Raw genomic sequence first — 27,203 nt, forward strand, 5'->3', positions numbered from 1 at the left:
GGTTAATGTAAACTCTGGTTTGGTGCCTGTGCTGACACTGGAGCAACTCAGCAAAAGTCTCAAAGCACACCAAGGCCAGTTGTCACCCACCTGAGGCTGTGGACTCTGACAGTTTTCCAAAAAAGAGTGCAATGTGGGAGGGGCTGGCTACTCTCGGAGAAAGTGCCTCTGGCAATGTGTGAGTTAGGTAGGGTAGGGTCCCAGCTGAGTCAGCAGGGTAGACCAGTGGAGCTCACCAGGCCAATCAGATTCCAATTTGGCCTATGGGGGTGGGCTTAACATAGGAAAGATGGCACCCACCTGCTGGCTGCACAGGAGCAGAACCCTTCACCAGGAAAATACCAACTGTTCTCCAGTCATTCCTCTGAAGCCACATACCTCAGTCTTCTCCCCACAAGTCTCTGAGGCCCCCTGAGTCACCATCCCTCCACTGGAGCCCAAGGTGAGTGCCTGTGAGTGAGTGAGTCTGTGCACGGGCTGTTTAAGAGGAAGTCTGTGTTTCCTGCAGCCTTCTGTCCCACCAAAAAGGTCAGAATCCCCACTGTTTGTCACAGCCATAAGTTGTGGGGGTTCCTCTTCCCAGTACCAATACTCTGGGCTGAGGAGGCTGGTGTGTGGCTGGGATCCCTTGCTCCTCTGAGGGGGCAGGGAACCTCCATTGCCAAGATATCCCTCCTGATTTCTACCACAGGGAGGTTTGGAGCCCGTTCTGCATCTCCGCCCCTCCTACTGTCTCATTGTGTCTTGTTCTTTATTGTGGGAACAGAGCCAGGAGTGCAGTTTCCAGGCTCTCGGCCTCACATAGAAAGGTGCTGGCTCAGGTAGTAAATGGCCATCAACTGTGATTGGATGGCCATTAGCTGTGGCTAATTGGCCGTCAGCTGTAACCAGTGACCCATTGGCCACTAATATAACTGCCGTGGCTATGCTAGCAGAAAAATGGGGGCTAGCAAGAAGATAGTGGCTGGCAAGCATGGATTGCAATTAGGACGGCGGGTTGCGGACAGTGTGGCTCCTGCTTCCTGTGTCTCCAACCCAGCCACCAGTGAGAATATAGTGGTTGACTCCCCTACCTATGGCTCTGTGGGTGTTCCTTTTTGGCCTCACCATGTCCTGCCTTCTTATGTGGGGAGCAGGAGCTGAGACCCCACAGGCCGCCCCGCACAACATTTATATTTTTAGTTATAGGACTTCTGTTTGGCTAGACTTCAGATGGTTCTCCAGGTTGATTGTTCTATAATTTAGTTGTAATTTTAATATGTTCTCAGAAATATGCAGGCACAATGTCTATCTACTCTGCCATCTTGGATGTCTCTGTTTTTCTTATATTGGTAGTTCCTGTTTATCCTTCCTTATAAATTACAAACCTCATGAGAAAGAGATGGTGAAGGGAGAAAAAAGGTATGGAAGGGAAAGAAAGTGACATAGTTATGGGAGAAGCTTTTGGAGAGACAGGAGCAAGAGAGATTTCTAGGGAGAGTGGGGGAAAGATCTTTTATATAAAATTCTTTTCAAATAATCATAGTAACTAAGAATAAAACCACAATTAACTACATCTGTGAGATATCAAATGATTGAAAATAAGAAATTTGTTTTCCAAGGGGACAAATGATTGTCAGGTGTTGACATGTATAGACAAGCTTGGGCAAGAGGGAAAGCTGGGCATCAGACAAGTAAACATGGTGTCAAATTGTCCATAGTTTTATTTTCCACCATGATGAACATTTCGTTATTTTTACACTATTGTTAGCCAACACAACCAAGGCTTATTTTTCACAAGTGTTTTAGCTGATTTGTGCGTTTTTAAATTTATTTGTGCTTATTTTTTTAACTTTTAATTTGGACATTCTAGATATGTAGCATAGGGTTTCCCATATATGTAATTCCCCCTGATGCTAGCATCTTACATAATCGTTATACAATGATTGACTATTAACTAAACTACAGACTTTATTTTGATTTCACTATCTTTTCCCTTATGTCCTTTTTTTGGTCCAGTATCCAACATTGCATTTAGTTGTCATGTTAGTGATTGTTTTGGACTGAATGGTTGTGTCACCCAACAAATTCGTATGCTGACATCTAATCCCCAATGTGATGGTATTTGGAGGTGGGGCCTCTGGGAGGTAATTAGATCATGAGTGTGGAGCCCTAATGAATGGGATTATAAGAAGAAGCCAAAGAGGTAGCTCTCTTAGAACTGAGAAGTTAGCCCTCTTCAACATGGAGGGCTCCAGCCATAACCCAATCATGCTGGCACCACGATCTGTGAGAAATAAGTTTCTGTTGTTAAGCTAAACAGTTTATGGTATTTTGTTATAGCAGCTTGAGTTGATTAAGAGAGTTAACTATTACTGCATAATAAATAGTCACAAACTTAGCAGCTTTAGACAACACATTAATGATCTCATAATTGCTGTGGGTTGGGAGTTTGGGCACAGCTTCATTGGATACTCTGCTAGGGTCTCACAAGGTTGTAATCAACGTGTCAGCAGGGCTGTTCTCATTTTGAGGCTAGGAAGGAGAATTGCTTCCAAGCTCTCTCAGGTGTTGACAGAATTCACTCCTTTGAGACTACGGGATTACCTCAGAGATATTGCATGTGAAATTCCAGACCACTGCAATAAAACATGTTGTAATCTTTTTTGCTGGCGGAGGTTCTTCAATTTGTTTTAAAAAAAAAAAAATGCAACATTTGTGAAGCACAATAAAATGAGATATACTGGTATAGGACTGAAGGCCCTGGCTTCTTGCTGGCTTTTGCCTGGAGGCTATGCTCAGCCTCTAGAGGCTGCCTTCAGTGCCTTGCCCAATGTATGTCTCAAAATGGCCACTAACTTCTTCAAAGGTAGGTAGGAAGAGAAATCTCTTGAGCGAGTCTGCCAGCTATATAATGTATATATAATGTAACATAATCACAGAATGACATCCCATCACCTTTGCCATAATCTATTGGTTAAAAACAAGTCAAGGAGAGGGGATAATACAAGGGTGTGACCATCAGGGGTTGGGGATCATCATGGCTGCTGTAAAATCTGTCCTCTACACTTGCCCTGTCTCCTTAGTCTGCTCTAATCTGTGACAGTTGCTCGGTCTTCTTGTCCTTCATAACCTTGACAATTTTGGAGAATACTGATCAGATATTTTGTTGATTTGTGTACTTTTAAACTTTGTGGTTATAACAGTTGTTAAAATATTTTTCTCAGAAAATTATGGGCACATACATACTATTTACTCTCACCCTCCAAACATTACACTACCGAATAGTAATGTGTCTCTTATATCTGTTTCTTTGTTTTTATTTACTGAGAGATGTTGGAGAAGAGACCAAATCAAGCACAAAAGACCATATCAAGAAGGAAGGAATTATGTTATGAGCCTAGAAGAATGATTCGATTTTTGATAAAAATCATAAAGGGGAAAGAAATCTGGTTTGGGGAGCATAGTGACCATTTGTTCTTTCCCCTCTGTGCAATTCAGATGGAGAAAATTCCACTTTCAGCTCCAGCAGTGGGCACATCTGTTATAACCGTCAGAGCCCCAGGCCATAGTCATTGGTTCAGGGATTGGCCCATGACCCAATCAGATCCACTGAGATGGTGAAATGAAACTCTTTCTAGGGCTACTGAGGAAGAAGCAGGCATAGTATGCTACTGGGCTTTATCTCATAGGATAGCAGCCTGGAACTGTGGTAAGCATTCTGCTGTGTATGTTAATTAATATTAGGTTATGAGACAGAAAACTTAAATTTATAGTAATTTAAACGAGATAGAAAGGTATTTTTTTCCTCACGTAAATGGAAGTCTGGAGGTAAGCAACTCAGGGCTGTGTGGTGGCACTAAGATCACCAGAGAGTTTTTTTGTTGTTGTTTGTTTCTCTTGTCCTCTTTGTTCCTTGACAACATGGCTCTGCTTCATGATTCCAGACGGCTGCTTGAGCTTCCAGGCCGTAAGGAGGAGGAAGGGATAAAGAGGGATCCTTCAAGCACACTTTCTGGAAATTGTTCATGACTCTTCTACTTGCACCCCATTGGCCAGAACTTAGTCACACTGCTATGCCTAACTGCAACAGAGACATGGAAATGTAGTGTTTTTTTTTTTTTTTAACTTTAACAAAATTTATTGGTTTGCCTTGATTGCCTCTGGCCTGGCTTTGGAAGGGTTCTTTGTGTTTGTCCTTGTTTCTGGGCAGAAGCTGCCGTGGCTTTTAAGACCCTTTTTACTTCTTCAGCATTTGAGCCTCCTGGAAAACGCGAATGCACAGAGCCTTCTTTGTCACCTAGAACCAGTGGGCTCTTCAGTAGTACAGAGTGGGAAAGGTGTACTCAATCCCCAGCTCCTTGCACTTCTTTCAAAGGTGTTATAGTTGGTCTTATGGAGGTTTACTGGAGCATCTTTTCCCGCTGGTCAATGCTCGTCAGCAGACAACACTTGTGGGCTTTGTCTTTTCAATGTTTCTACATGTGTTCTTCATAATTCTGGATCTTAACAGTTAATGCAACAATTCAAGCCTCCAGGGAGCTGATATCCTCAGCATTTTCCATGACCTTGTTTGTTAACTGCTCTTGCTTGATTTTTAGCTTCTCCGTCTGGTTGGCCATTTTCAAAGACAAGGGTCCTTTTGCAATATCATCAGCCTTCTCAATTCCAGGGTGTTATGGTAATCTGTGAGCAGCGTGGAAGGGGATGGATCATCTTTTTGGCTGGGCCCAGTGGGTTTCTGGATGGCATGTCTGCGGGTGGGGCCAGAAGGGTAAGACCACGAGGAGGTGAACAAAGACACCCATGGTCAGAGGGAAGCCAGATACACCCGTCACCCAGTAACCCAAGGACTGGAGTCATTGCCTGGGTCTGAATGGGACCTGGCATTCTCCATGCTGCCCTCAGTATGGTGACTTCTGACCCTGGAAATGTAGTCTTTATCTACATTATATACACAACCGTAAGTCTGAGGTTTCGTTACAAAGGAATAAGGGGAAAACAGCTATGGGAGGGCATTGAGCTTTCTCTGCTGTATCTCCACAAAAGGGAAGCCTGACTGCGCATACAACCTGTCCCAAAGGAGCAGAATTGAAAGATGAAAATAGGTCAATCTTGTTACTAAGATATCTTTGAACCTCTGGATCAAGCTGCACCTGATGACAAAACATCCCTACTATTTAAGCTAATAACTTTTCTTCCTTCCTTCTTTCCTTCCTTCCTTCTCTTCTTTCCTCTTATTCTTTTTTTTCCCCCCAACTGAAAGAATCTTGATTTATACAGAAAGGAGGATTCTCCCAAAGAATATCTAAGGTCATCTTTATTTCTTTGTCCTCTCAGGTTCTCCTTTCTTCTTACAGTTGCTCAGAATGGGAACTGAGTTCTTTCTTAGATGTCCTAAGGGCCAAACTACGCCTCATCATGCTCCATTTCCTTTCAGCCTAAAGGACAGGGGACTGCTGTGTTTCTTAAAACTTGCCTTCTTGGATTTGATTAAAATTTTAAAAATATGTTGGCTTGCAAATCTCTGCTAAGACTCATAAGCTGGAATTCTCTGCCCTACCTATTCTAGGTATATTTATTTATCCTTAGCAAATGCTTCTTAGGATTATTTTGCTATTCAGTAAAAGCTCCTCTGTCCAATAGCTTGGCTGCATACCCACCTCCTCTTTTTCAGTTATGACTTATTAACATTCACAGTATCTGTGGGAATTAGAGCTTAATGGATTTCTTTCCATTGTTCTAAGAATCCTGCCATAATAGGCCTCATTTTGAAGGGTTCCAAACAGTTGGTCAGCAGCACAGCTTTTTTTTTTTAAAGTAACTTTGCTAATTGTATCAATTTGCCTCGCCTGTTCCCTTGGCATCTTTTTTCTGGATTAGAAGATAAAAAACATTGGGTTTGGAGGTTTTCCTATCAGTATCTGAAAGCATGGTTTTTGCTTAAATTATTATGCTTCTCTGCACCTACTTATATCAGTAAAGTGATTAGGAGTGTCTACCAACTGTGATTCTCAGGCTATGAAATTTGGCTTTTTGAATTTAAATTATACTGCAGCACCATATGGCAGAGGAAAAAGGAGCGCTCAATTTCTTATCTAGCAGAGAGTCCCTCTCAAGCCAGGGAAATTGCCGTCACAGTCCAAGTTTCACTGGCTCTCTGAGGCTTAGCATTACCTGCTGTCTCCCAAAGCACATATATACAGGATTTCCTTAAGCCACTGTGAGAAAAGATGCTGCAAACCGTCAGCGATGAGGAGAAACCATCTGAGTCGTCTATTGTTCATCCTTCCACGACTGGATGCTGAGGTAGCCATGAGTACAACGTCCTAGAAATGGGAGAACTCTGGGTCTTTTACTTATATGCATTGAAAAAAAAAGTGTTTAACTTGAGACAGAGACATGTTATAGAACATCATTCATGCTCCCCAGTGTATAATAAGCAGTTGCCGCCAGCCTAATGTAATTATGCTTGGGAGCAGCAAGGGGACTCCTAAAGCTTCTGAAGCACAAGGTCAAATTCTACAAATGTCCAGGTATGCAGGGGGGATGCTGCTAATTTATGACTATTGGGACTCTTCTCTCTGAGTCGGTCACAAATTAATGGAACTCAGGGAGCTACACATTCTCTTTAGGATTATAAATGGGATCCTGACATTTTAGACTCTGCTATTGTAGTGACCGAGTATCCTTTCTCTTACACCCGACATTAGGGGAAACCTTACTTGGTGAACTTCTACTTGCTTTGTCTCCAGTCGATGTCAGGACAATTCAAAAAGAGCAGGAATTCCCAGAGGGTAGAGGTCTCTCTCAGCTAGCTTGCAAATGAATTCAGCAAGGTCCTCTCATATAACGGTGGCATTGAATGTCTCCTTTTGCTCTCCACATCCACTCTCCTCTGCTCCTGGTGGCTGACCTGGATGGGTGACATCCACCTGGTCCCTGCCCTCTGGCTTCTGGTTGGGGTTGTCCAATGGTGAGGACTGACAGGTGAGGGTGGGATATTTATTGCCCTGGCATCCTCTCTGTGGGGTCACCAGTGCTGACACACTGACACAGCTCCTGCCAGGTGGCCCTATCTTCACAGTTCTCTTTCTCTCTCTTTCTGATTTCTGGTAACTTCCCTTCCTCTCTGTCCTATCAGGATCTGAGCATCCTCCTTCCTATTACTAGCCCTAAATATTACACTGTCTATTGTGATTTCCCCAAACTGCCCACACTTTTATAAGTAATCCATTTTTTAAACTCTCCTCAAATTACTCAGTTTCAGTGTGGCTTGTCTTACTTGCCAGAATCCTAAGTGATAAAACAGTATGTCCTGATTTGCGCATTTTCCCTTTTGCTGCTTTCACATGCCCTGACTCTGACAGTCTTTCATTTCAAGTGCCTATAAAAGACTACCATATTTGTTTGCTTGTATTAGTTTCCTTTCTGCACTTTTGCCTTATTCCCAGAAGGGCATGATGATGCCCCGGGTTGGGTGGTTTTACCCCCCTCCTGACTTGCCTCTGCCCATTTAAAATGCACTAACTATTTCTTTAGGTCACCCACACAACCTTTCAAGAAATTGGAGGAAACCCTCAAATTGGCTGTTCCCTGTCATGAAGATAATCTCTAAAAATAGATATTATTGAACTCAGTCTTTTGAAATTGAATTTGATTGAACCTGTTTGGCATGCATATAATCTCAGAAAGATAATATGCAATTGCTTGGTGACATTGAAGTATCTACTATTTTGGTTAGCACAGTTTTACTTTGATTCTTTGGAGATAATTGTCTTCTTGTAAAAGATGGATAATTTCTTTTCTTAGGTACTCATTGCCCTATAAGAAAAAAAAATGACAAGAAAAAATACCAGTATATGACACTTGTGATAAAAAATGATCCAGATATGTGTGCTAATTTCTATGCTATTCAAAATCAGGATAGGTTATTCGAGACTAAATTAAACACTATGTAATATTTAGTACACGCAAAGTATATGGTGCCTTAAAATAGTGGTAAAAATGTTTTGAATCCTAGATATCCTGATGATGGCTTTGGGTCAGGGCTAACTTTCACCCAAAGGGAAAAAGAGGGTGTAGCAGATGCTATAAATACCCCAGTTATCTCTCCTTGCCCCCCCCCCCCCCCCCGCCCCCAGGGGTCACCTGCCCATGTCAGTAGAGGAGACAAAACAGTCTCCTCCCTCCTCCATCTCCCTGCTCTGTGGGATTGTGCTGGGCTCTTGTCAGGAGGATGCCCACAGAGCCTGAGATTTAATTCCCCTAATGCCACTTAGGGACAGGAGTTGGAGGATAAATATCCACATCTCCTCTTTGGGAGAAGGGACAATTCTGATGTGTGTTCTCTGCAGGCGCTCAGTGGGTCCCCAGCAGGATTGAGCCTTATTCCTCGCAGCAGTAAGATGCTAATGAACACACCCTTTACTGATTTCCGCCCTTTCCTGTCTCATTTCCCCACACTCACACGCGTGCTTCCTGTGATCGCCTCCCAATAAACTACTTGCTCCCAAATTCTTATCTCAAGGACTGACTTTTGCGAGAACCCATTTAAGATAGAAAACTCCAGTAGGACAGTGAGAGATAAAAAAAAAAAAAAAAAATACAGAATAATAGATCACGCCATTCTAAGCTTCAAGAAAATAGTATCTTTTATGTTCTTCTCAATGGTCTCTGTCTTTAGATTATAAACTATTGGGAACACTGACTGTTTCTAAGCAACCCTGTAAATCGTTATAACCTATGCATGCACTGAAGGAGGACTTGATAAATATTTGTTAATAATGACAATTCTAAGATTATGCTATTTATGGTAGCTATTCCCATAGTGAAGGGATATAATTATTGCAAAAGAGCTAATCAAGTTCTGCCCCCTTTCTTTTAAAAAAGCAAGTACCATTAGCTCTCTTTTAGTCATCTCTAAATTAAGTCAAAAAAATATAATGTCTTACTCAGACGAGCACTGTTAGGTGATGATAAGTTTATACAATTGTACTCAATGCAAATTGAATTTCTTCTCAGGTATCTTGTCAATTTTTCACATTCTTCTACTCATGTCAAGAGCTTAAGTGAAGTGATAGCAACATTTCTGCATGGTTCTATCACAATTTCACCCAATGCGCACTGAGGTTATATATTTGCACACATAGCTCAGTCTTACCATTTAGAACTGGCTAGAGACCTTTATAAACATTATTGGGAACAGCTCAATCCAAAGATAAATGGCAGAGAATTCAATGGAGAATACAATAATGGAAAAAGAATTATGTGCATTATTTAACACTATGCAACTCCCCAAATTTTGGCTTTTATTCTTTGACCTATCCATCCACTATTCAGTGAGATGAATAATGTTTTCAGTATATTGTCTTATTAATTTTTTCCCATAAATAACTCACTAGCATTCATCATATAGTAGAATAGTAAAAAGTCACATCCAGGATAATACCAGACAATTTCTTCATCTAGCTAAAGTTAGTGAAATTGAATAGGCTTGCTCCAAAATTCATTGGGAATTATTATTCACTGTCCTAGACTGCATTTAATCATATTCACTTGTCCAAAGACTGCATTACACATCTCCGAAGAAGGAAAGTTATGGTATAAAAAGGACCTTCAAGCCTGTACACAGTAGGACAAAATATGTGATGATTGTCCTGGAAACCAAAGCAAGTCAGCTTAATTTAAAAACTTCAAGCTTAATTTAAAAATATCAGGCTAACATGTAGTGTCCCTTAGCAAAACAAGGTAAAGTCCTCTTTCAAATTATCACACATTTCATCCTTCAAAATGTATTCTTTATTCATTTTCAGAATCGTCATCTTAACCACATTTAGGCATCCCTTGCAAATCAGCTAATGGTGTAGCAACACAAAATGCTCAGACGACTACAATTATCTCTTAATTATACACAGCAGGCTTCCAATGTGTGTCCCCCTTCTGAGGATACTTAACAAGAAACAAAGAAAAGCAAGTAAACCAGTTAGAGATCCCAGGCAGGCTTTTTGAAGACAGGTTTACACTACGACGCTGTGGGGCAAGATACAGTGGAAGTAACTGTCACCAGGAAGAGCTTGCCCAGCTCAAGAAAATGGGTCCAAATCTAATTATTCCATCCACATTGAGGGACTTGAAGAACTAGGAAACAAAGCAATGGAAATGATGCTATCCACAAATCAATGGTTTACAAGGAGTTCCAACCATCTACATATGAAATAAGGAAATTTCAGGTAATTCACCTCAAGTTGTGTCACTGAGGGCAGTTTTATATCTTCTTTGAGAAAGAATCAATATGTCTTTGTTACTGTGAGATCCTATATTGAGTGGGGGAAATGGTCTATGACCAGAAATATGTCAAACAACTCCATTTCATCTCTAGGGGAGATTAATGTAATTGGAAAGAGCCTATCAATTAGTCAATAAAAGTTTATTGCATGACTATTAGTTGCCAGCTCCATTTAAAGTGAGGTTAATAAAAACTTTGCATGTATTCTGTGCTTTTTCACACATTCTGTGACAAAGCTGCTGAGGGAGTAGCACCCAGACATATGTGGATGGTGTGAATGTGAAAATGGATCCACTGACTGAGGGTGATAATAATTATTCTATGTGTATAAATCACTTGCCAGACAACAAAGGATGTTCACAAGCTTTCTTGTCTTTGATGCATACCGCAACCGGGTGAAATGAATAGGGAAACATTTTAACCCCTTTCTACAAATCAGAAAGCGCTTGATTAATTATCCAGAAAATGCCAAGAGCTGTAAGAATTTAGGTACCCAGTACACACCCAGTACTCCACTTACCATAGGAGGAGGTTACGAGAGTAGATAAATGGAGAGTTCAAGGACAGCTATCATACCTTCATACCCAAACTCCATATGAGAAATTTCGATTAGGCACACTAATTAGCCCCATTTGAATCTTCTAATCTTGCTACATCCTCTGTTTTCACAGAACATTTTCACATCTTTAATTCATCTTACCATATTGTTCTTCTTTCTTTGTTCTCTCTCTCTTCTGCTAGTGGCCTCAGACCTAGCTTCATAGCAGAGTCACTTGCTGAGTTCATTATCAGTTCAGTTCCCTGGGCTCCACCATAGACCAACTGAGTCAGAGATTCTTGATGCAGTTTGCTATCAGACCTGCTCTTCTGCTTTTGTTGTTTGGACTTTAAGCTCCTTTGGGATATTTTCTTTTATTTTTCATTTTTTTCATTTTTATGACCCCAGTCTAATACAGTATAACTAATACTCCAATCAATAAAAGTTCACTGGTGAACCCAAAGAAGGGTGAACTTAGGTGTTCTTTCATCATTCTTGCAAGTTTTCTGTGAGTTTGGCTTTTTTAAATATAAAAAATTAGAGAAAAAAAATAATGATTAGTTAAATAATCACTAACAAATTTGGAAATAGTTGAAAAACCAAAGTGAACTGTGCTTCAATACTAAGTTAATTAATTAGTCAATGTTTGTTGAATAAATGAATGAATGATCTGATCTCCAGCCTTTTATCTGGGAAACAATATTAGAAGTGAGAACCATCAGATAGAGAATTCAATTAAATCAGAGAAGTAAATGGTACCAGAAAGATCTTAGAAGATGCAAGAGTTGGAAACTAAAAAGAAGCTTCTCTTCTTAGTTGCATTGTTAGAATCTGCAACCAATTATTTTCCAAAAAGTCCCCCCTTCCATATTATTTTCTAAATAGAAACCAGTTCCTGCTTTCATTTTCAGTTAATCTTCCATTGTCTGTACAATACAAAGGGAGCAATAATATGGATCAACAAGAGCAGCAACAAGAGGACAGGCCAAGAAAGGTACTGCCTGGTTATATTGTTCCTTTCTGGTTAGCCTCAGAATGTCTGCCATGCCCTCACTCCCTTTCTGCATAGGACATCATGCTTTGCATCATGTACCCCCCACCATCCAGGCCTCACCTGACTGGAGTAGTGATGGGGTTCAGGTTCAAAGATGGTCAAAGGTCAGCAGTCAGGTTCAAAGATGGTCAAAGGTGGCCTGTACCTACTTTGGTTCACGGCTGGCTTCTCTGAGGATGTTGGGGTATAAGACATATACAGCCACACAGCAAGAGGAGGGGAGCATAGAAACAGAGGTAACAAAGAGTGTGGAAGCTGTGATGGGAAGAGGAAGAGAAGAGAGTCAGTTAACAATGGAGGCAGCAGTAGAAGCAAAAGCAGAAAATTATTTGTCAGCATTCTTCATTTTAAGGGACAAAAACCCCACTTGAACTTGCATAGGCAAAAAGGGGAATCTGTTGGCTAACGCAGGCAGGAAGATCAAGTATATGGTTGGAAGGACAAGAAGAAGGATTGAACCCAACCAGAAATTACTGTCTTTGTCTTGTACACTTGTTTCCCTCTGAGTGTTTGCTTCATTCTCTCTTATTGTCAACTGGTATTGTCAATGCATGGAAAGGGACATGGCCACCTGCACCTTCAACACTAAAACATCCTGGGGAAAGGCTCTGATTGGTCCAGCTTAGGTCACATAACTATCTCTGGACAAATCAGTGTGGCGAGGAGGGCTGGGTGCTATGGTTGTCAGTCTTCAGTAGAACGTCATGGATTTGCATGGGAGAGACAGAAAAGACCTTCAACAGAAAGAGGGTAGGTTTCCCTGAAGAAGGGGGAGAAACTCTGGATAGAGTAAATAATTGATACCCATTCTAGTAGCCACAATAGCACAATGTCAGGGAAGGAATCAATGGACACCTATTCCTGAGCACATAAGCACTTAAGATTTGGTTGCATCGTCAGAGCAGCTGCTGATATCCTAGCGCTATAGTTTTTGATGTGTATTAGCCAGCTATTACTGTAATGAGTTACGTAACAAACAATCCAAAGATCTCAGTGGCTTACTACAACAAATATTCTCATTTATGGGTTGGGGGTCAGTAGGGATGACTCTGCTTTGGGATAGGATTCTGGTCTGTTCCATGCATCTTCTCATTCTGGGACAATTACATTCTGGGGCATGCTCTTTTCATGATGAAGGGCAAAAACACAAGTGAACAAGCCAGACTAAGCAAGAATATTTTTAAGTGTCTCTGCCTCTACTTGCATCATGTCTACCAACAATCCATTATCCATGCCCAACATCAGTGGGCCAGAGGAGTTCCACAAAGGAGAGGAACAGAAAGAGGACATTGGTTGGGAAATAAGAATATCTACCATAATCCTGAGTGGCATTGAATGACCTCCTAGGAGGTTTGCTGAAATTGCTTCTTGTGTTTTCTATATATTTATTTAGTAAATGTATATCTCAGTTCAAAAATTAAATTGTGCCTAGAATAGTGCTTTACTTCCTATAAACCAACTTAATCCTATTTTGAGCCCCCATTCAGTGGAGTGGCTGAAACTTGACCTCATTTAATTTAGAATTATCTGTCTCCAATCTTCTTCAAGATTGTATCTAAATCCTAGGGGGTTATGTATTATCAAAAGACATCTGGAGAACATCTGGTCTTCAAGTCATCTTTCTGCACAGTCATCCACCAAAATATTCATCATTCTTCGGTCTCATAAGCGAATCCATGGAAATGACCATTGAGAGGTGACTCCTGTGACTTGCTTTACTTACTTACGCACTATTTTGGAGTACTGTTTTGCTGCTTCTGTGCTATGGTGGGCTCTCTAAGGCCAGGATGACCAAAGTTTTGCCTACCTAGATGCATGTGACTCCTCCTAGGTCTCTGCAGATTGCTGTGTATGTTGTGCTACAATGCTAGGCAGTTCTATTCACAGGGGAAGCAGAGATCAGGTACTCATCCCTTGGTCCTTCAAATCTATCTTAAGAGTTGCTGCCTACTGGGGACTCTGACCAGGAAAAGGGGTGGAAGGCCACAGTCTTGAGGACTTGCTGTTTTCTAAATATTTAAGTTGTCCCTAGATTTCTCTCTTTCACCCAGCCAAAGAATTTTCTAACTCTGAGAGAAACCCTCATCTACTCAACAACCTCCCCCACCCCTCCCCTGTTCTCAACCATGGAGTTTTTCTGTCTGTGCTGAAGATGGTTTCCATCTGTCCTCTCGCCCCTCAGTACAGGGCCTATGATTTTGGAAACCCAAGCCAGAAAAACTTCATTGATTGAGCTTTCCATCAGGGCTTATCCTTTCCCTGAGGCAATGAGATTAGCACTGCCTAACTACTTAGAGAGAAAAGGATATAAGAAAGAAATGAACTGCTGAGGGAAAATAACTTCAAAATATTATCTTTATTACATTTACAAACTGAGATATACTCATCATGCTTCAGTTCTTTGAAATTTAAAGGAAATAAAAATCCAACAACATACTTTCATAAGTCATATCTGTTAGGCTTTAAAATGGATTTGGTACTTCTATTAAAATATGGATTTGTTTGACCGTGGAAAATCATAATATTTCAAAGTAAATGGCAAATCCATTTACATTATTAAAATAAGGTTCAAGAGGAACTGGAAAGCTGTCCAAAATCCCTATTATTATCCCTATGTCAAGAGGGAAAAAGTAGCCATTCCTTTCAGAGTGATACAAAACACTGGCTGAAAGCATTCCTCATTTGTCACCCCAGTTACCCAACTTGCTACTGCACACCTTCTATGGGATCACAAAGTATATGTGTGTGTGTGTGTGTCTTAAAGATGATTTTGTTTGGTGGAATTTTTGGGAGATGTTTGATTAGCCAGTGAGACTGACTTCCCATTTTCCCAGGAATGACTTCCATCCTAAAACCTGCTCCTCCAGCCATCGTGGTTTATTCTGGCCACACGAACCAGGGCTAGATATTAGCTCTAAACTTGCCCGTCTCCTAGACATTTAGGATTGAGGCTGAGAGGAGGTTCTGTCTCTTGGCTGAAACTCTAGGTCCTGAGAAGTTAAAGCTGGTTTGTGGAGAGAGAAGGTAGAAGATGTCTTTGCTGAATGAGTCTTCCTAGTTTTATAATCCCCAGGCTCTTCCGTGCCCTGAGGACGTGTAGGTCTTTCTACTTCAATGTCCTCCAGGCCTTCGAGACTCTCCAAGTCTCACAATAAAGCCCCCTTCTTGGTGAGTTTGAACTCATTTCCTTGTATTTCTCTTGTTTGCAAGAAAAGAACTTGAACGCACACTTTTCCTTTTGCTAAGCCCAGGTAAGCCAAAACCTTATTAATATCAACAAAGGACTTAATTAAGCTAAGTGTGTTAAGACCATCAAGAAGAACTTGGATAACCATGAGTAGCTGATTGTAGTTTCTTTAAAGAAAAGAGAACCCAGTGGTGGCTACATGTTGAGTTGCAAAAGTCCCAATCTATAATCTGTGCACATCAAACTGCCAGTGTGAAGTGCTGGTTGTTTATGGGAGCAGAATCAGAAACAGTTATGCCCTCAGTTAATGAACAGTATGAACAAAAGAAGGGGGATTTTTACAGCCTATATGGAGCAGCTGAGTATTTAGAGGTGGAGGGTATGCACAAGAACACATTTTCCCCTTCACACAAAGAAGATTTTTGCAGTGCTTATTATTTTAGGCTGCCAGCCTGCCTGCTTTCATGTATTGATATATTGACTTTGTAAAAAAAAAAAAAATCATAAAAAAATAAGTTTGATCACATGTTCATAGCCATCTGCTTCTGGTGACTAAGTTGGGGGTGCAGAATGCCAAGAAAGGATGTACTGTCTTTTGTCAACCAAGGCAAAAATAAAACATCATAGATCAAAAATCAGAACTTTGGGGAAGAAGCATCCGGATTTCTTAAATAAGTCAAGAAATATGCAAACTGTAGACCTCTTTTGAACTCTGGAAAACTCTAACTTTTGTGGGTGAGCTTTGTCGGCTTGGTAGAAGATGAACTCAGATAGATGGATGTGGGTACTATAGAAAGTAACAATGATTTGGGTGCCCAGGTCCAAGCTCTCTCTCACATTGCTTGAAGAGAATTTCCCTTTCCTCTGCATCCCCTCTGCTAGGGGATAAAAAAGAAAAAAAAGAAAAAAATCTATTTGAGTACCCTTGAAATGTCACCTGACTTAATTTATTTATTCCATTTAAAGGCCCCAGTTCCCTGGTGTAAGCCCCCAGAAAACACTTGCCCTGAAACCAACTGAATACCATGATCACATCTCACATTATCGGCCAACAAGAGTGTCAAGTAAGTCGCTTTTTTCATAGAGTGGGGAGACACAATTTATCTTTTGAGCCATACTTCTGGTTCTTTAAATTAATGGAACTTATTTTTCTGGAGGATGTTCTTAGAGTGTAGCAGTAGAGCATTTATTCTTCATTCAACTTCAGAATTTATTTAATTTCTAAATCCACTAAGTCTGCCCTTGGCCCTTGACCTCACTTCTAGCTGTTAAATTTAGCTCCCTGTGATTGTTGTGGACAAGAGGAGCTCTAGACAAAATTGGATGAAGATAACATTTGTTATTGGCGCCTTCTCCTCTTCCCGATTAGCACGATTCCCTTTCCTCCCCCTTCCCAGCCAAGCTACTCATGTTGCCTGGATGAACCATCTTACATAGACACAACTTTCTGTTATGCCCAGAAATCCCACTTGCATACTTATCTATGAGCAAAACCATGTTTATTTATTTTGTTAACTTAAAACATATGATTATTGAACATCTATCATGTGCCAACCTGTGTGTTAGGCGTATGGATGCAAAAGTGAATGCCATCAAACAGGAATCCCTGTTTTCAAAGAGTTCACAGTCTAGGAAGGAGATAGATGCATACAAATGCACATATGGACAAAAGAAAAACAACCAACCCTCATAATAATGCTTCGGTAAATAATAGAGATTAACTAAAGCCCTTGGGAATCAGAGGGAAAGGCAGAATCAGGAAGGAGGGGTTCAGCCCCTCTGAATCAAATCCATTCCAGAACAGTGTAGGATAGCAAATTTTCAGATTGGGGAAACTTATATTTTCTTATTTTAAATGGGAAAAAATAAGAATGCATTCTTGGACAGAGGGGCAAACCATAGAGCAGGACCCAAGGATGACAATTGAAAAACATTTGAAATTGGGTTGACCCTGGAAGATCTAGGCTATATGGTCATTGTGTCCACATTTCTTAAGGGTTTAGGGGATTGGTTCATAACGTAAAATGTAAAATGTTGATCATAGCTTCGTATAAAAATAGTGTGTAATGAAATGGATATCTATTTTGAAGTTAGAACTGGAGAAAACTAGAATTCAGATGCACTACACTGGCATACTTATTGATCTGCTCTGGCTTAGCAGTTTATCCTTTGCAATATAGGTTTTCATAAAGAAGTATAGTAATATTATAGGTTTCTTCAAAAGTCACTTATGAAAATAGAAAATGACATTTTCTTCCTGGGTGGCTTTAGTGTGATCCCACCAAATCTGTCAGGACGTTGCTTATTGAAGAGTTCGAATGATGCCATTATTGGAGTTAGCAGGTAATGGGGGCGTGTCGGTGAGCTTAGAGAAGCACCAGGGTTCAAAGCAGTGAACATTCACCTTTGAAATTCACGTGCAAAAATGCCATCACGGAAAAACACTCAAAAAATGATACAAAACTCCTGAATTATGGGATTTAAAGGCTATATTTATCCTAGTAATTATGGGATAGAATCTGGTGATAGTAGTTAGGTTGTAGGTTTCAGCTACAGTCATAGAAAGACCTGAAATAACAATGTCTTAAATAAGATACAAGTTTTGGTGGAAGCAACATAGCGCTGATAGGGCAGCTCCCTTGAGTCAGGAACCCAGATTTCTTTTTCTCTTGCATTCAAATGTTTTCAATTCCATGTCTTCATCAATGAAGTGAGAGTGATGACACCTCATCTTCTTGTGAGGGTGATGGGAAGTAATGTATGCCAGTGCCAGTTACATGGCAGGATCTCAGCATATGTTCTTTACATGGACACGAGTCACGTGGACTTCTGTGGTCAACCTCGGGGGTCCCTTTTAAATACGTGCATCAGTAAAAGTGCTCTACTCTCTCCCTTGAACTGTAGTGCCTTTTTCTTTCTCTCTCTTGTGCTAGAACTGTTCTGTTTTTCACTTGATGTCTTAGACGTGCTTTGATGGGAAAATGTGACCCTCATGGGGAAAAGGGTACGGAGAGGGAATTCTATTGGTGAACACCAGAGCGGGAGGCCTCTATGGATTTTAACCTTGGAAGGTTCTCTGAAATTTCTTCCTTGCTGTAAATACTCAAAAGGTGTATTTGACCTTGAAACTCCAAGATACTGGAAGGGGTTCCAGGCAGTAGACATCTCTAACCTACTGTGTCTGAGGCAACTGTTCATCTCAAAGGCCCTAGGGACAGGCTATGCCCAAGGTCCATGAGGAAGGATTTTCCAACTCTCTATTTCTAGATGGTTGAATCATGCACATACTTTCTATATGGGTTGGCAATTGTGCCTTTATTTACAAGGCTCACCCTGTTCCCTAACCTGGAAGGAGAACTAAACTTTCGTCACTTCCTGTCTTCTGGGGGCCCAGCAGGCACCTAACCTAGGTTAGCTGCTGGGGGCTTGGACTTATGTGGGTGTATATGATGACCTGTGGGTGTTACCAGACAGGTCATCAGATACACCCAGATAAGTCCAGTTTCCATGAAGTGGTCTGCCTATAGGGAGAGAGCTTATAATCAGGAAGAATATATTCCTGTGGAACCTGCTTCATCACTCCATGGACTGGGTCCAGCCCCTGAGAATGTGTTTCACAATCTTATAAAGATAAGGGCTAGATCAATGAGGTGCTTCTTTAAGTGAGGATTCTGAACTACCTGGGGGAAAGTTGTTAAAAGCATAGATGCTTGGGTTCCTCTGAATCAGTATCTCTGGTGGAAGGTCCTAGGAACCTGCATCCCAGGCGATAATGGCATCTACTAAAACCTTGCTGCTTCAAGTGTATTACAGAGTAAGCCTCACTTGGGAGCTTGTAAGAAATGCAAATTCTCAGGACCCACCCAAGTTCTCTTGAATCATAATCACATATTAACAAGATCTCCTAGATGATTCTTAATGAACATTAAGTTGAGAAGCAAAGGCCTAATGGTTTGAGAATAATTGAGCCCAAAGGATTCTTTTCCTGACAGATTCTGTGAGATGGGAGTAGCGAGGCAAGGCACAAATAATATTCTTTTGATGCCCAGGGGATGGAGCAATGGTTCTGGTGCAGTGAGGACTGCAGGGAAGGTGGTATTAGTCTGCCATCTCCAGGGCTGGCATCTTTGAACACTCCTGGAGGCAGCACAGACATGGAGAGGTATCCTCAAGTGACTTACCAGGTTGCAGACAATCCGAGAGGGTGGGGTGTGGGGAAGGAGGCCAGGACAGATGAGGAAAGAATTGTAAACACCATGTGTTAACAGTAGCTAAAGACTTCTCTGAGAATGTATTTGGGACAATCTGCTGACCCTAGAAGGAGCTGGGTGAGACTTTGGGGCTTTGAAGTGACCTGACAGTATCATATCAGTGGGCAAGGCCTGCTAAGAACATACTCAGAGGCTGGTAAGGCTGAAACAAAGCAAGTTAATGCACTATAATTTGTTATTCCAAATGAATGTAATTAGAAATAGTGTTTATGTGTCCCATTGATTCTTAACCAGGGGCAATTTTTGACCCCCATGGGGCATTTGGCAATGTTTAGAGACACTGACCTCTACTGGGTAGAGGCCAGGGTATGCTGCCAAATGTCTGCAGCGTATAGGGCAGCCTCTGTAACCAAGGACTCTTCGGGCCAAATTGTCAAGCGTGCCCAGGGTGAGAAACTCTGAATTGTATTCCAAAGACGGATTATAAAAAAAGAACACACCCCAAAACAGTATTCCCTGTCAACTTTACAGCCACCATTGGTGATATTTAGAGATTTATGATAGAGGGTTAAGCTAGCAAAGTGGGACTCCGTTTGCCTGGCAATTGAGTTGGCTACAGCATCACTTCAAATTGACTATTTTTTCTAGTGCTTCTGTAGGTACTGAAGTTAAACTGATCAATCTCGAATAGCCAGAGGAGTCTTCTGGCTTTTTGAAAATAATGGGCACTGTGTTTGTCCTGCTTCCTTATTTTTCAGGCATTTCTCCTCAGTACTATCAGCTCTGAAAAATAATGACAAATGACTCAGCAGTGACGCCAATTCTTGCCAAGCGCTGAGAACTGTTATCGGGGCCCACCACTCAGGAACACTTCTGCTTTATCACATGCTCCCCTCTAGGCTAGAGCAGGGGAGGAAATGATTATCTATCATATACCTGCACCCAGCACTTGCTTTTCAGATCTGACCAATTCTGAGCTAAAAAATTAGTATATATTACAAAAATTAGTATATATACATACATACATACACACACACACACACACATATATTACATTTTTGGAATAAGCAAGAGACACATGAAAGTAAAAATCAAATTGACTTTTGTTTGTTTTATAAAAAGAGGACCATGAAGATTAAGGAAGAATCATGCTGTAATAATACATGTAAAAGAGCACTGGATTTTGGATATGACAGACTTCTTGGTGTGAATCCTGGCTCTGCAGCATACTAGCTGTGTGACGATGGGCATGTCTTTTCCTTTGTTTCCATTTAAGTTAAAAACGCACATTATTTGCCTCATAGCATTGTGTATTCGTTAGCTAGTGCTGTGTATGCAGGCATCAGCTGGGAGTTGGCTAATCTAAGTTGGTGTGGTTTTATTCTCTGAGAGTCTCATCCTCCTCCTGGGACTAGAGGGCTGCCTGAGAATGTTTTTCCCTGTAGTTCAAGTCTCTGCCTGTATCTTGGTATCACATCTACTAATACCCAATTGGCTACAGCTTGTCACAGGAATGAAACCAAAGCCAAGGGGAGAGGAAGTACACCCAATCTGAAGCCAAAGCAAGTCATACAGACAAACCCAACACCACTGGAGCAGGAAGTATACACTCCTCATGAAAGTGAGGGGGAAGGAGTGAATATTTCGGAACAATAATCTAATCTACCATCGGCCGTTAAAATGATTAAATGGATTTATGTCTGCAAAGGACCGTGCATAAAGTCTGGCACTCAAGTGTTGAACAAATGTAATTCCCTTCTCCTCCTTCAAACTCTGATTTTACAATGAAGAATGTGGAAGTCAAGCTAATTTTAGAAATACAATCACCATTTTGAAGTAAACTTGAATTCTGTGTTATCAGTTGTGAGAGAAGGAATAAAAAGAAAGAGGAGAGATAATGAGGAAAATAATAAAATAGAAGAAGAATGAAGGGAGAAAGAAATAATACCTTCTCAAATTTTGAGGTGGTAAGACAGGGGATAAAAAAGTAATATGTCTACAAATGAAAAAGAAAAAAGGTAAATAGAAATATAGCCACAGAACAAAGGACCAAAACAAAGAAGGAGGAGGAAAAAATGACTTAGCAAGAGAATCACCATATCAGGGACGCTTTTTCAAAATACGTACACCTTTCTTCTCTGCCCTATTTCCGAAATTCTGAACACCTCATTTTTCACAGGGAATAGGCTAGGAAAAGGAGAGGCATGTTCATAGTTTTATTACCTCTTGTCAAGGTTTTATGAAAGACTAATTGGTATTTTAACCACTGTTTACAGGGTCATTCAGTGTACTTCGTCCTTGATAGTTCAGAAACTCTAGTCTGAATTCCAACCTACCAAATGAACAATTATTTTCTGGGAAGGGGGTATGAGGGACGGAGAAATAATATCATAGGGATCAAATGAAATGAACTTGGATTTTCCCACTGTTATTACTTGGTCCATACAGAGAAAAAATAAACCAACATAAACCATCTGATCATCAATTATTTCACACTACCAGATTGCTCAGTATTCTGTGGTAGGAAAAATGCGTGCAGAAATTGTTTTCTAGAGGACAATAGAGTCTTCAATATAATACTCTGCCCATAAGTACCTTCTAGGATAAGAGAAGAAATGTGTTGGTCAAATTTGACTTGGTTAACAAGGAACAAAAGGAACCCTTATTAAGATGAAAAGTGTTAATATTTAGCCAGCATCTCCTTGTAAAGAGCAATGATAAATTGTCTTTTTACATCACGTGCTTCGGGAAGCAGAGACATAAAAATTCAGCCCTTTTTATTTTTTATATTGAAACTCTTATTTGTTTCTGGCCCACTCCATCTTGCCTTTTGGTCATGCTGCCAATAGCTAACACAATAACTTAGAAAATGGGGCAAGGTCAGGAAAAGGCCATTTTTGAAATTATAATGAGCAAAAATCTCATTTGTTGTGGGCAGGAGTGGGCAGATGGAGAAGAAATCCCCTCTATACTCACATTCCTTAAAGAGAAAAAAAGCTTGTATGTCTTGAAGAAATGAGAGGTTTTTGTGTGTGTGTGTGTGTGTGTGTGTGTGTGTGTGTGTGTGTATGCGGTTCCTGTCGGTAGCATTCACATAGACATACCATAAATCTTAGCTTTCTTAAAGCTATGAAGTGTACAACCTGTCCAACTATACACAAAAACCCTGGGAGACGACATTTCTCTTCCCTTTAGCTAACAGGTACTTCTTACCAACCCAGATGCCACAGTATTTTCATTCATTCACTCAGCGTTTATTGAGCATGTACTACATCTAAGAAAAGTGTCAGAGCTGGGATACAAAAGTGATCCCAAGAAAATCCCTAACTGTAGCTTGCTTACAGTTTAGTGGGGAGACAGGCAAGTGAACAGGCAAATACAGCACACGTGGTTAAGTTTACAGGTGGCCTTCCGTAAGAGGACATAGATGGGGCTTCCAATCCTGTCTTGGGAGATGGGGGTATTTGAGCACGTTTTCCTGGAAGGGATGACGTCTAAGCAGAGACTCTGTGGGGGAGCCTATATATTGTTTTGTATCTATAGTCGTAGCGGGTTATACATTGCGTTGATTGGCTTTGTTTCAAGACTTTGCTTCTCAGCTGTGGGTTGATTAGAAGTTTTCCAGGCACTGAAAGGAAAGGTTCTGAGAGCAGGGAGAGCAGCAAGGGCAAAGCCCTGAGGCAAAAAAAGTACAAGGGATTGAGCTCAGTCTGGTAGCAGCAGAGGATCAGGGGACAGGCAGGGTCCAGTTCATACAGGCCTCTCTGAGGAGTAAACTGGTAGGATGATCACGTTGGCATTTATAAGAGCCCCCTGGAGCGAATGTGGAGATTGAACTGGAGGAAAGCCTGGGAAGCTGAGGGGAGAGAGAGAACAGACAAGGTAATTCGCTGGTTTCTGGCTGGGCTCCTGTCGCAGGGTTGCATTATTTACTGAGGTAAGAGAAACGGGAAGAGCAGGATGGTGTTAGGGTGAATAAGTAGGCGAGGCACACACCATACTGCTGATTTCGGTAGGCGGATTCAGTTCCTCTTCCCATGTGTCATATTTTATCTGTTGTCTTCTTCCCTTCGTCCTCTCATCCCAATGTACACACACCCTCACACACAGTGCTGTGCTGAGCCATACTGGAGTCTGAGGCAAAAGGAAAAGGATCCTGTCTTTATTTTAAAGTTTTGATATTTTGATTATTATGCTTTTTTTTTTTTACATTAAGTCTGAATTTTTAAAAAGTATTGCTTTTTAAAATATTATAAATATTGTTTATCTGAATTTTTAAAATATTATAAATATTGTTTATCTGAATTTACTGAGTATGTTGGCTAATTTTATGTGTCATCTTGATTGGGCCATAGTGTGCCCAGATATTTGGGCAAACATTATTCTGGATATGTCTGTGAGGGTATTTTGGGATGAGATTAACATTTGAATGGGTAGACTGAGTAAAGCAGATTGCTCTCACTAATGTGGGTGGGCCTCATCCAATCAGTTGAAGGTCTGAACAGAACTGAAAAGCTGACCCTCCCATGGGTAAGACAGAATATCTCCTGCTTGACCGCCTTTGAGCTGGCATGCTGATTTCTTTTCCTGCCTTTGGACTCAAACTGAAATATGAGCTCTTTTTGAGTCTCAAGACTTCTGCTTTCAGACTGAAATTACTCCATTGGCTTTCTTGAGACTCCATTGGCTTTCTTGAGTCTCCAGTTTACCAACTGCAGACCTTGCGTCTTCTGAGACTCCATAATAATGTGAGCCAAGTTCATATATATACACATATATCTTATTTGGTCTGCTCTCTGGAGAACACTAATATACCGAGATTTTTGGCATCTAATTAAAATTTCTGCCTGAGGCAAGTACTTGCCTCACCCTAGTTTGAGCCCTGCACACTTCCACCTCCCCCCAAGCTCCTTGAGAACTTGGACTGGGCCTAATTTTTTTATATGATCCATAGTACTTACCCTAGTACCTGGCACATTTTAAGTGCAGAATAATTCTTTTATTTAAGGATTTTTATTAAAATATAGCTAACATACAATAGTATATTAGTTTCAGGTGTGCATCATAGTTATTCAACATTTCTATAACAAAAGAAGTGATCACCATGATAAATCCAGCAACTATCTCACACCATACCATGCTATCACAATATTATTGACTATATTCCCTATGCTGTACATTACATCAGGCATGCAGTATAGTGGTTAGACATTTATATAATTTAAGAAGTGATCCCCCTAACTAGTTTAGTACCCACATGGTAATATACATAGTTATTACCATATTATTGATTATATTCCCTATGCTTTACTTTACATCCCATTGACTATTTTGTAACTTCCAATTTGTATTTCTTAATCCCTTCACCCTTTTCACCCTGCCCCCAACCCTCCATCCATCTATCACCCCGAATTATCTGGTACCCTTTTGACACCATACATAGTTATTACAATATTATTGACTATATTCCTTGTGCTATACCCTATAACCTCATGACCACAGTGTAACAACAAATTTGTACTTGTTAATCCCTTCCCCTTTACACCCACCAACCAACCACCCCTCCCATCTGGTAACCATCAAAATGTTCTCTGTATCCATGAATTTCTTTCTGTTGTATTTGTTTGTTTATTTTTTTTCTTCAAATTTAACATATAAGTGAACTCATATGACATTTGTCTTTTGTTCTCTGACTTAACTACACTCAGAACAATACCCTCTAGGTCCATCCATTTTATTGCAGATGGCAAGATTTCATTCTTTTTTATGGCTGGGTAATATTCATCGTATATATGTACCACCTCTTCTTTATCTATTCATCCATTGATGGACACCCAGGTTGCCTTCAGATCTTAACCATTGTAAATAATGCTGCAATGAACATATGGATGCATATGTCCCTTTGAAGTCGTGTTTTGGTTTCTTCGGATAAATACCCAGAAGTGGGATTACTGGGTCCTTCTTTGTTTCTTGCTATAGCCTTTGTTTTAAAGTCTATTTTGTCTGGTGTAAGTATTGCTACCACAGCTTTTTTGTTTTTTTCCATTTTCATGAAATAACTTTTTCCATCCTATTATTTTCAGTCTGTGTATGTCTTTTGATCTGAAGTGAGTTTCTTGTAGGCAGCATATGTATAGGTCTCGTTTTCTTATCCATTCAGCCACCCTATGTCTTTTGATTGGAGCATTTAAACCATTTACATTTAAAATAATTGTTGATAGATATGTAGTTATTGCCTTTTTATTCTTCTTTTCTTTTCTTTTTTTCATCCTGAAGAAATCACTGTAAGATTCCTTGTAATACTGGTTTGGTGGTGATGAACTCCTTTAGATTTTTCTTATCTGGGAAGCTCTTTATCTGTCCTTTGATTTTAAATGATAGCTTTGTTGGGTAGAGTAATCTTGGTTGTAGGTCCTGCTTTTCATCACTTTGAATATTTCCTGCCAATCCCTTCTGGCCTGCAAAATTTCTGTTGAGAAATCAGCTGACAGTCTTATGGGAACTCCCTTGTAGGTAACTAACAGCTTTTCTCTTGCTGCTTTTAAGATTCTCTCTTTGTCTTTAACCTTTGGCATTTTAATTATGTGTCTTGGTGTTGGGCCTGTTTGGGTTCATCTTGTTTGGGACTCTCTGTGCTTCCTGGGCTTTGATATCCATTTCCTTTGCCAGGTTAGGGAAGTTTTCAGTCATTATTTCTTCAAATAGGTTTTCAATTCCTTGCTCTCTCTTCTTCTGCTTTGCTTGCTGTTGTCCCAGAGGCCCCTTAAACTGTCCTCATTTTGGGGGATTCTTTTTTCTTTATGCTGTTCTGATTGGGTGTTTTCTGCTGCCTTATCTTCCAAATCACTGATTCAAGCCTCTGCTTCACCTAATCTGCTGTTGATTTTTTCTAGTGTATTCTTTATTTCAGTTATTGTATTCTTCATTTTGACTGGTTCCTTTTTATGTTTTTTATCCTATTTTTTATGTTCCTAATCTCTTTGTTGAAGTTCTCCCTGAGATCATTGAGCATCCTTATTACCAGTGTTTTGAACTCTGAATCTGATAGATTGCTGTGTCCATTTTCTTTATTATTTGCTGAAGCTTTGTTCTATTCTTTCATTTGGGACATGTTTCTTTGTCTCTTCATTTTGGCTGCCTCCCTGTGTTTGTTTCTATATATTAGGTAGTGCTGCTATGTTTGCTGATCTTAGCAGAGTGGGCTTATGTAGTAGATGTTTTGGTGGCCCAGTGGCACAGTCTCCCTGGTCACCTGAGCTGGGTGCTTTAGGTGTGTCCATTGTGTGGGTTATATGTGTCCTCTTGTTATAGTTGAGCTTTGGTTGCTGTTTGCAAGTCATTTGGAGGGATTGACCCTTGGGACTGTTGGTTGTGAGGACTGGCCATGACTACAGTGGAGGAGCAGTTGTACAGGGGCTGATCCTATGGAGCAGGATTCACTTTAGCAGGGCTCTGGTGCCTGCCCAGTGTGCCTTCTGAGTGTGTCATCCTTGGAGGTGGCCAGGTGATGCTCCAACTTGATTTGAAGCTGGCCACTGGGTGTGCTAGCTCCAGGGCCACCTGGTGGGGGACCTGCTGCAGGCCAAGTTCAGTCACAGCCTGTGACCTGCCTGGGGCCACCTGGCATGAGCCACAAATAAATCCAGAGATGGCTGCCACCTGTGCTGTGCTTGGAGGTGTCTTGAGAGGCCAAGCCATGTACAAAGATTGGCTGATGCTAGTGCTGGGCTTAGGGTTGCTCAGCTGGAGGTTTGGGACATACTGAAGCAAGATATTGTTTGTTTGGGTTTTGTGAACTTTTGAGAGACTTTAGGAAAGTCTGCAGCATGAGCCAAAGCAGCCAGTTTGTATGAAAAAGCCACTGGAAGCAATTTGGGTGTGCCTCAGAGTTGGATGGGGCATGGTCTCGGAATCACCAGGGTGGAGCCAGGTTGATGGTAAGTCAA

At 40.8% G+C, this 27,203-nt stretch overlaps 1 pseudogene; it reads right to left on the minus strand.

Moving 5' to 3' along the window:
- Positions 1 to 4,119: 4,119 nt before the first annotated feature.
- The window catches only part of LOC109445392 (small ribosomal subunit protein uS15m pseudogene), a 153,159-nt pseudogene continuing 130,075 nt past the window's right edge, over positions 4,120 to 27,203 (minus strand).

The sequence above is a fragment of the Rhinolophus sinicus genome, chromosome 5 (genome assembly GCF_057876585.1).
Source record: "Rhinolophus sinicus isolate RSI-liver-muscle chromosome 5, RSI-T2T, whole genome shotgun sequence".
NCBI lineage: Eukaryota > Metazoa > Chordata > Mammalia > Chiroptera > Rhinolophidae > Rhinolophus > Rhinolophus sinicus.